Source organism: Vulpes vulpes, chromosome 13, assembly GCF_048418805.1.
Source record: "Vulpes vulpes isolate BD-2025 chromosome 13, VulVul3, whole genome shotgun sequence".
In the NCBI taxonomy this organism is placed as follows: domain Eukaryota; kingdom Metazoa; phylum Chordata; class Mammalia; order Carnivora; family Canidae; genus Vulpes; species Vulpes vulpes.
In genome coordinates, this window is record NC_132792.1 from 47,088,009 (window position 1) to 47,096,530 (window position 8,522).

Genomic DNA, 8,522 nt, shown 5'->3' on the forward strand with positions numbered 1-8,522 from the left:
TTATACAACATATAGGGAAGTGACCGAGAACGTGGGAACATAAGAAACATCCTTCTCATCTTAAAGAAAGGGAAGCTCAGCTTCTAAAGAGTTAACAATTTTTTTTTTAAAACAGACATGAGAAATCAGTAATGGCAGAACTGGATTTAAAACAAAGCTATTCTGAATTCAGGTTTATGATTCATTCCGTTACTTTAAAAGTGATTTATAAAACTGTTCATAATTTTATACAAATAGGAGTTTATTATTCAGTTGACCTTAGAGCTATAGTCTGCAATGGAGTTATGGGGAGGGGGGGGACACCCTATTTCTCTATTTACACCACTAGATGGCAGATTACTGAATGACACACGAAAAGCACAGGACCTCCTATAGGTCTAGAGAGGTAAACAGGGTCAATGAAGAGTGGTGACTTGCAAAGTCACCAAAGAAAGGAAGTGAGAAGATTTAGGTGAATGGGATTTGCTTGCTGAGAGTGAGGTCATCGTTTCCCCACTTTACTTGGAAAGCAGTGAGAGCCAGTTCCAATGAGTCTTGCACCCCAGGACACAATTTACTTTGGTAATCTCACATCTGTGTGGTGAGTGGAAAGTGAGGAGGTGTTTAATCAAAAGTACTGAGGCTGATTTGCACGGTGCATTTCAACATCAGAATGTTTCCACTGTAGACGGCCTTTTGGAGTACAATGCAAGAGGCAGAAACAATAAAGGAAAAGCGCTGAAAGATTTTTACACAAATATTTAAAATACCTTTGTGATGGCATGCTTAGCTGGCTCAGTCAGTAGGGCAGGAGACTCTTCATCTCAGGCTTAGTGCTTACCTAAAACAACAACAACAACAAAAACAAAAACAGCAATCCTGTGTGATGAAGGGGATGATGGAAGCACATTTCAGTGTCCTCCACGCAGTGGAACCAAATATTCAATAATAAAGGTATGCCTAATTACGTGATGGAGTACGTACATGATAGAATGCTGGTCAGCCATTTAAAATCATCTTTTAGATAAATACATATTTTTTTGATATAGGAAAATAAAGGATAGTGACAAGCAGAAAAAATGTTGCATTGCATTATATACACCATGATATTTTTAATAAATAATAAGATACAAACATGGAAATGAATGACATTTACATACATCTATAAGTTAAAGCTGTTTCTCTCTCTCTCTCTCTCTCTCCTCTCCACCCCCCCTCCTCCTGTGGTTGCTACCTTATACCCCTATTTCCCTGAAGGTAAGGCATTTGGGGGGGAGGAGTCTATGAATTAACTCTTTGTTATGAGTTATAGCACAGAATATCGCTATGAATCTTTTTTTTTTTGGCTGTGAATCTTTGGTTTACGTTTTAATGACTTTTTAATTTGAATGACTAAAATAGTATTTTCAAACTGTGGTTTGTAGACCATTTGCATTGGGTGCTTATTATAAATGCAAATTCTTGGGCTCTTTCTTAGGCTCAATGAATCTGAAATTTGGGGAATGGCATTCTGGACTTTGCATTTTAAACTAGCTCCCTGGGTTATTTTTATGCATATTTAAGTTTGAAAATAAACGGGAATGGCTGGGATCAAGGGTGAGAAAAATGAGAGCAAAAATATTCGAACTAGTGAATGATTTTAAGCTTATTAGACTTCTTGTCTGAACTATTTTTCTGACAAATGGTTATACACTCAACATCTTAAAAGGCACATACGTACAGGGACAAACCAATGATGTAATTTTAATAACCTGAGATCTTCCCACCCGTCCCCCTCCCCCAGAAATTTACTACGTTAAAGCACCAGCATGAGAAAGAACGTCTTGAAAAACAAAACAGCGTTTCAGAAATAAATGCTGGAGGAATAAATGGAGGAATAAAATCTGGATCTAAACATTCTCTGCTATTCCTGAAGCCAAACAGCACCTGACACATTTGGACACCAGAAGAGTTGATAATAGAGTGAAGAAAATTAGTCTTGAAAGCTTTCACAGCTGGCTTCAGCTTGACCACAGGCTTGTCTTGGGCAGAAGGGCTTTGTCTTGCATTCTGGGCCTAATGTTTGGAAGGAAACTGTGACTTCCAATTTCAATCCACAGCAGGTTTCCCCAAAATGTTGGCCTGAAAACATTGGTCACAGACTAACAGTTGGAGAGAAAAGTTTTGCCAAGAATGCAGTGGACGGTGTTCTAGGAAGAGAAAGCTCTTTCCCTGGAGAGAAAGGCTAGTGAGAGAATTGTAGGTAAATGAACAATATCTTGTAAGTGTGGAAATGCCTTGGAGCCACAAGTCAATCACGGTCCAAGGTTCTTTTCCCTGTTAACTTCTTTTAAAGAGTTTTGTTTGGCTTAAATAGTACAGCAAGGAAATCCAGGGCATGTTTCAGTAAATAGTAACAAAGCGTTGATTTATTTAAATTAGAAATCAGTCTCTAAGCCCCTGGTGTTTGAAATATTTATGAAAACTTTGCAAAAGTTCTTTGAGTATGAGTTTTGATTTATGTTTGTTAAAACGCTCATCTGAAAATGGCTCGTCTAGGGAATTCAAATACAGCTTTCTTTTCATAATGATTGCATTGACACTTGGCATCTGAGGCAGGCATGAGGACTGCACCTTGAGAAGTTCTTACTTCTGGGAACTTGACAGGTCCAGCCTCTGAGCTTTGAAATCCACTGCTGCATTTGCACAGAGGCCACTTGCTCCCCCAGGATCGGTGTGAGGGAAATACTAACACCTGTTCCTGAGAGATGGGGGGGGGGGTCTCTTCTCAGCTGACTTTGGCTCAAGGACTTCCCAGTGACTTTCTGCATGGCATTTGAGGACTCAACCTTTTTTGATGGCTCTTTTAGTCTTTTTTGGCTCCCTCCCTGTTTCCTTTTGCACAATCATTTCACCGAATAAAATTCTTGCACGTTTAGTCCTATTTTGACATCTGCTTCTCCCAGAGTCTGGAATAACACAGTCATCTCTTTGGTGGGTTTTTGCTCAGAATTGCATTCTGATTGGCTAAAGTGGTTGAATTTGAAGTGTAGGAGTAGAGATGCATTGGTTGTTGTTGTTGTTTTTCATAAATAATTTGGAGCTAGAAAAAAAAAGAAGAGGATCCCTGGGTGGCTCAGCGGTTTGGCGCCTGCCTTTGGCCCAGGGCGTAATCCTGAAGACCCGGGATCGAGTCCAATATCGGGCTCCCTGCATGGAGCCTGCTTCTCCCTCTGCCTGTGTCTCTGCTTCTCTCTGTGTGATCCTCATGAATAAATTAAAAAAAAAAAAAAAAGAAAAAAAAGAATATGGAGCTAAAATCTAGACTGCAGTGATGGAAAGTTACAATATGTCCTACTCCGCCAAGATGCTGCTGATAGTCGTTTATCCCTTGTATTTCCATTCTCCTCTTAAATATCTTTGATCCTCTTTGAAATTTTCATTCCTCTATCTCCTAGAAACTGCACATTTTCCTTGCAAGGGATTTTATTTGAAATCATGTGAGTTTGTAGTTATCTCAATTTAATTTTTTTTTATTGTTTCTGTAGTTATCTCAGACCTTTGAAAAGTGTATAAGATGAAGTCCCTAGAGAACTGCAACAGAAGTAAATATACAGGGGCATCTAGGTGGCTCGGTTGGTTAAGTGTCTCGCTTTGGCTAAGGTCATGATCTTGGGAGTCCTGGGATGGAGTCCCCCCCAATACAGTGGGAAGAGTGCTTCTCCCTCTTCTTCTGCCCCACCCCCCTCTTATGCTCCCTCTCAAATAAATAAAAGAATTACCTTTTAAAAAGATGAATATAAAAGGCTTACCATGGCAAAATCAAAGAATTTGATTACAAAGATATGGATATAAATATATTTTATTTTTTGATTTTTCAAAAAGATTTTATTTATTTATTCATGAGAGACACACACACACACACACAAAGGCAGGCAGAGGGAGAAGCAGGCTCCATGCAGGGAGACTGATGAGGGCTTGATCCTGGAGTCCCGGGATCGAGCCCCACATCAAGTCCCCTTGATCCCGGGACTCCAGGAACAAGCCCTGGGCCAAAGGCAGGAGCTAAACCACTGAGCCACCCAGGGATCCCTATAAATATATTTTAAAATGTATAAACATACAGATGTACCTAAATTCATATTGATTCAGACTGATAATAGATTTAATTGGCTGCAGACTGAATCAACAAGTATTTATAGAGATCTTCCATTTTTCTAACAGTTGGATGGGCACAGTGGTCTGGGTCCTCAAGAGATTTACTGTCTAGTTATGATGAGACTTGACCACATGAAAGAAGAAGGCGTAGAAGCCCAGGCTTAAAAGAGGTTTGAATATTCATCAAGTGCAATCACTTTGAATATTTTCTTTCCCTGCAAGGCCAGGTCCTTGCAAGACTATTTAACTCCACATAGAGAAAGAGCCTACCATTTCATCCCTAGTTATCTTTGACCTTCTAAGTTCCTCTTTCTAGTGCAGTTTCACCCTCTGGTCTTAGTTCTGCCCCCGAGGAAGCCAGTTTTCAAGACGGCCCCCTCCAATGCCCACCTCCTAGTAGTCATCACACCCTTGCGTGCCTCCTGCACAAATGGTACCAGAGTTGCCGTGTGACCAAGAACAAATGGCAAATGTGATGGGATGTCACTTCTGAGATGAAGCTGTAAGAGACTGCAGCTTCTGTTTTGGGTCCTTTCCTACTCATTCACTGGTGCATGCTCACTTGTTTTCCTTCCCTATTGTGGGGGAAGCTGGCTGTTGTGTAGAGAGGACATTCAGGCAACCTGTAGAGAAGCATGTGTGATGAGGCTGTTTGTCCAACAGCCAGTGGGGAACTGAGACCTGCTGATAGTTCCAGACATAAAGTTGGAAGGGCATTCAGGCTCAGTCGAGCCTTGAGATGCCCGCAGCCTCATTAGACAGCTTGACTGTAACTTCCTGAGACCTGAGTCAGATGCACCCAGCTAGGGTGTACCCCTCCTAGACACTTGCTCTTCAGAACTGGGAAAACACAGAGGCTTGCTGTTTGAAAGCTGCTAAATTTGGGGGGAATTTGTTACGTAATAAGAGATAACTAATACTACCCTTTAAAGCCATTTACTTACATTCATTTTTAATATAATATATAATAATTATATAGAATATATAGCAATAATGATATTTTCTGAGCATCTGTAAGTTTCCAAGTACTGTTCTCAGCGCTTTACATGAGTTAAGTTATTCACAACAACCCCATGAAATTTATATTTTTATTATTTCAGGTTCCTTTTTAAAAAATTTATTTATTCATGAGAGACACAGAGAGAGAGAGAGAGAGAAAGACACATAGGCTCCCCTGTGGGGAGCCTGACATGGGACCCAATCTCAGGACCCTGGGATCACGACCTGAGCCAAAGGAGATGCTCAACGACCCAGCCACCCAGGTATCCCTATTTCAGGTTTCTAGATAAGAAAAATTGTGTGTGTGTGTGTGTGTGGGGGGGGTGCCCAGAGGGTTAAGTAGCCTTCCTAAGGTCATAGAGCAGGTTAAGAGTGTTACTGGGACTTGAAGGTGGGAGTCCTACTTTCTGAGCCAAGCTCTCAGAAGGTTGCATCAAGCTGTAGGCTGGGGCTCTAGCCATCTCAAGCCTCGGTGGGAGTTGGAGAATCTGTTCCCAAGATCGCTCACGTAGTTGTAAGCAGGCCTAATTCCTTACTGTTTATTAGCCAGAGGCTTCCTTCCTCGCAACAGGAATATATCTCATTAGCGAGTTTAAAAATGAGATCACACCATATAGGGCTTTCTTTTTTTTCACTCACCAACATATTGTAAAGATTTTTCCATATAACTAAACATTTCTAACCATCAATTTTTAAAGGCTTTGTATACAAACTCCCACCTTGAAAAGACAGATTTCTTTAGGCAAATCAACTGAAATTGTGAATTACTTTCCCGCTTTAATTTATGCAGTAAAACAGGGAAACTTGATTCACCACGATGGCTGTCAGCTACTATAGAAAAAGTGAAATTTGTGTTTTTGACAGCAGAGCTCTTACGTACAATATAGTATTATATACTAATATTTACCTTCTTTTTTGTAATTACAAGATAAAGAATGTTTAAAACTTGATATTCAAAAAAAATAAAAAAATAAAACTTGATATTCTACAAAAATTAAGTACTCTTTAGTGCCAAATGCAAGTTAATATGAATAATTCATTATTGTAGTGAAGGAGAAACATTTCAGTCATTGAAAATTTCTTCCTGACTTGCCTGGATTATGGTCTTTTTTCTTCTTCTTTCTTTTTTGGTAAGGTGTCATGAGAGTGAGAAATGTCTGCCAAGGGAAGGGGGGAAAGTTTCTCCTATCTCTGACTTTCACACAAAGGCATCCTACTTAGAGACTCTTTTATTATTTGTTCGGGGGAAACAAAGCTCATCCAGCAGGTTTGCATTGCTGCTTGCATGCAGTCGCATCGCTGTGTATGTGAAATTGGCTTAAAAGAGCCCCAAGCGAGTTGCCATTACAAACACAAATCCTACACCTTGGGAAAAGGAAGTCAATCAGATGAATACCTTCAAACTGATGTTTCAGGCGTGAGATCACTTTAGGGAAAATGGATCCCAGCAGGGAGTTGGTGGGGGTGGGGGGGGGCGGGGAGAGGGCCTCTAAAGAGAAGTTAAGACTTGAAAAACAGCCACAAAAAATTGCAGCTATTCCAAGAGGATTTAACTTGAAATAAAACAAATTCTTCATGTTATCTGTTTAAAATGTCATTTGATTATAGATGCATATATACATATACATTTTGTTTTTGAGATACAGGAGGGTATAGAATTATAGGGCTTCCCAGTGCATCACTCCTTGTGATATCTCTAATTTCTTGTTTTGCTCTCCTTTACTGAAGATTGGTAATAGACTAGAATACACAATGTTTATAATTTTTTTCATGTTTTCCACCAACATCACTCATGTAAGAGTATGTGAATTTTCTCTAAATTCTAATCTAAGTCTTTCATTATTATTATTTTTTCTAATCTAAGTCTTTAATTGGTTTTGATTTGGCATAATTCTTTACATGCTCTCAGTGGAATACTCTTGAAGAGTTGGATTATAACCTGTGGAATATAGCTTTCACAGGTCAAGTTACAGAAGTCTATTTATGAGGTATAAGCCAGAGCGTTATTGTAGGAAGTTTCTGCAGGTCCAGAATCTGTATCGCCTAGAACAATATTTAGGATTTATCCTCTTATTTTTTTTTTTAAGATTTGGCTTCTAATTCTGATTTTCATCTTTTTTATTTTTATTTTTTTAATTCTGATTTTTAAAAACTAGTTGTAAGACGGAACCTGGCATTCATTACAGCAATATATTCCATACTGTTATGAATATTATGGCTGACTACTTCATAAGAATTTGTGACTTTTGGGCAACTAGTGGAAGTTAAGAATGAGCTAATTTTTTTTTTCTTTAGCAGCTGGAGGGTGGATTCATTTAATGCTCTTCAGAAAACACCTCAGGAGTAGAGTTTAGCCCAGAACCAGGAGCCAAACACCATTTCCATTTATTCAGCTCGTATGAATGTTATAGGAAGTAACTTATAGGCGCTAAACATTTGATGTAAAAATAAAAATTCATTTAAAACTGGCCTTGAGTCTAAAGTTCATTTTAACAATTTTATTACTTCAACTAGGATAAAATATATAATTAACTATAAATAATGTATAAATAGCATGTAAAAATAACAATGTTTGAGAAGTCTTCCAAATAATGAAAGCAATTATGCACAATAAAGAGAAATACAGGGGCACCTGGGTGGCTCAGTTGGTGAAGCATCTGCCTTCAGATCAGGTCATGATCCCAGGGTCCTCAGATGGAGCCCTGCTGGGGCTCCCTGCTCAGCGGGAAGTCTGCTTCTCCCTCTCCCTCTGCCCTTCCCCCAAGCTCATGCTCTCATGCTTTCTCTCACTTGGTTGTCTCTCTTTCTCTCAAGGGAATAAATAAAAATCTTAAAAAAAAGAGAGAGAGGAATACACATAGAAGGTTGTAGTAGGGTGTTTCTCTGCATATTACTTTAGGTTAACAACCTTTCTCAAGGCTAACTTAGGCTCAAAGAGCATACTTACCCGTGACTTTAACATTTCAGCATTTCAAAACTTGGTACAAGCCTTAAAGTAGAAGTTTTGAATGCATTAAGTAGTTAATCTTTTTTTCCTTCGGGCACAAGATTTATTTTTGCCAATAATACTTCAATACATTTCAAAACTTGGTACAAGCCTTAAAGTAGAAGTTTTGAATGCATTAAGTAGTTAATCTTTTTTTCCTTCGGGCACAAGATTTATTTTTGCCAATAATACTTCCAGTTACTAGTTGGTGCTTCCCAAAAGAGAACTAATCAGTGGTTCTATTACTGTTTTCCTTCTTAAAGACTTTAAGATCAGTGACCCTATTGGCCGATTTTCAAAGAATGTGGTTCAGGCTTAGTGAGAGGTTCTTGACAAAGCTCTTCCTGCTGTGCACCCAGTTGTGGCCAGGACACAGAGCTTGCACAGTCAGCATAGCACCCAGACCACAGAAGGGCTGCCT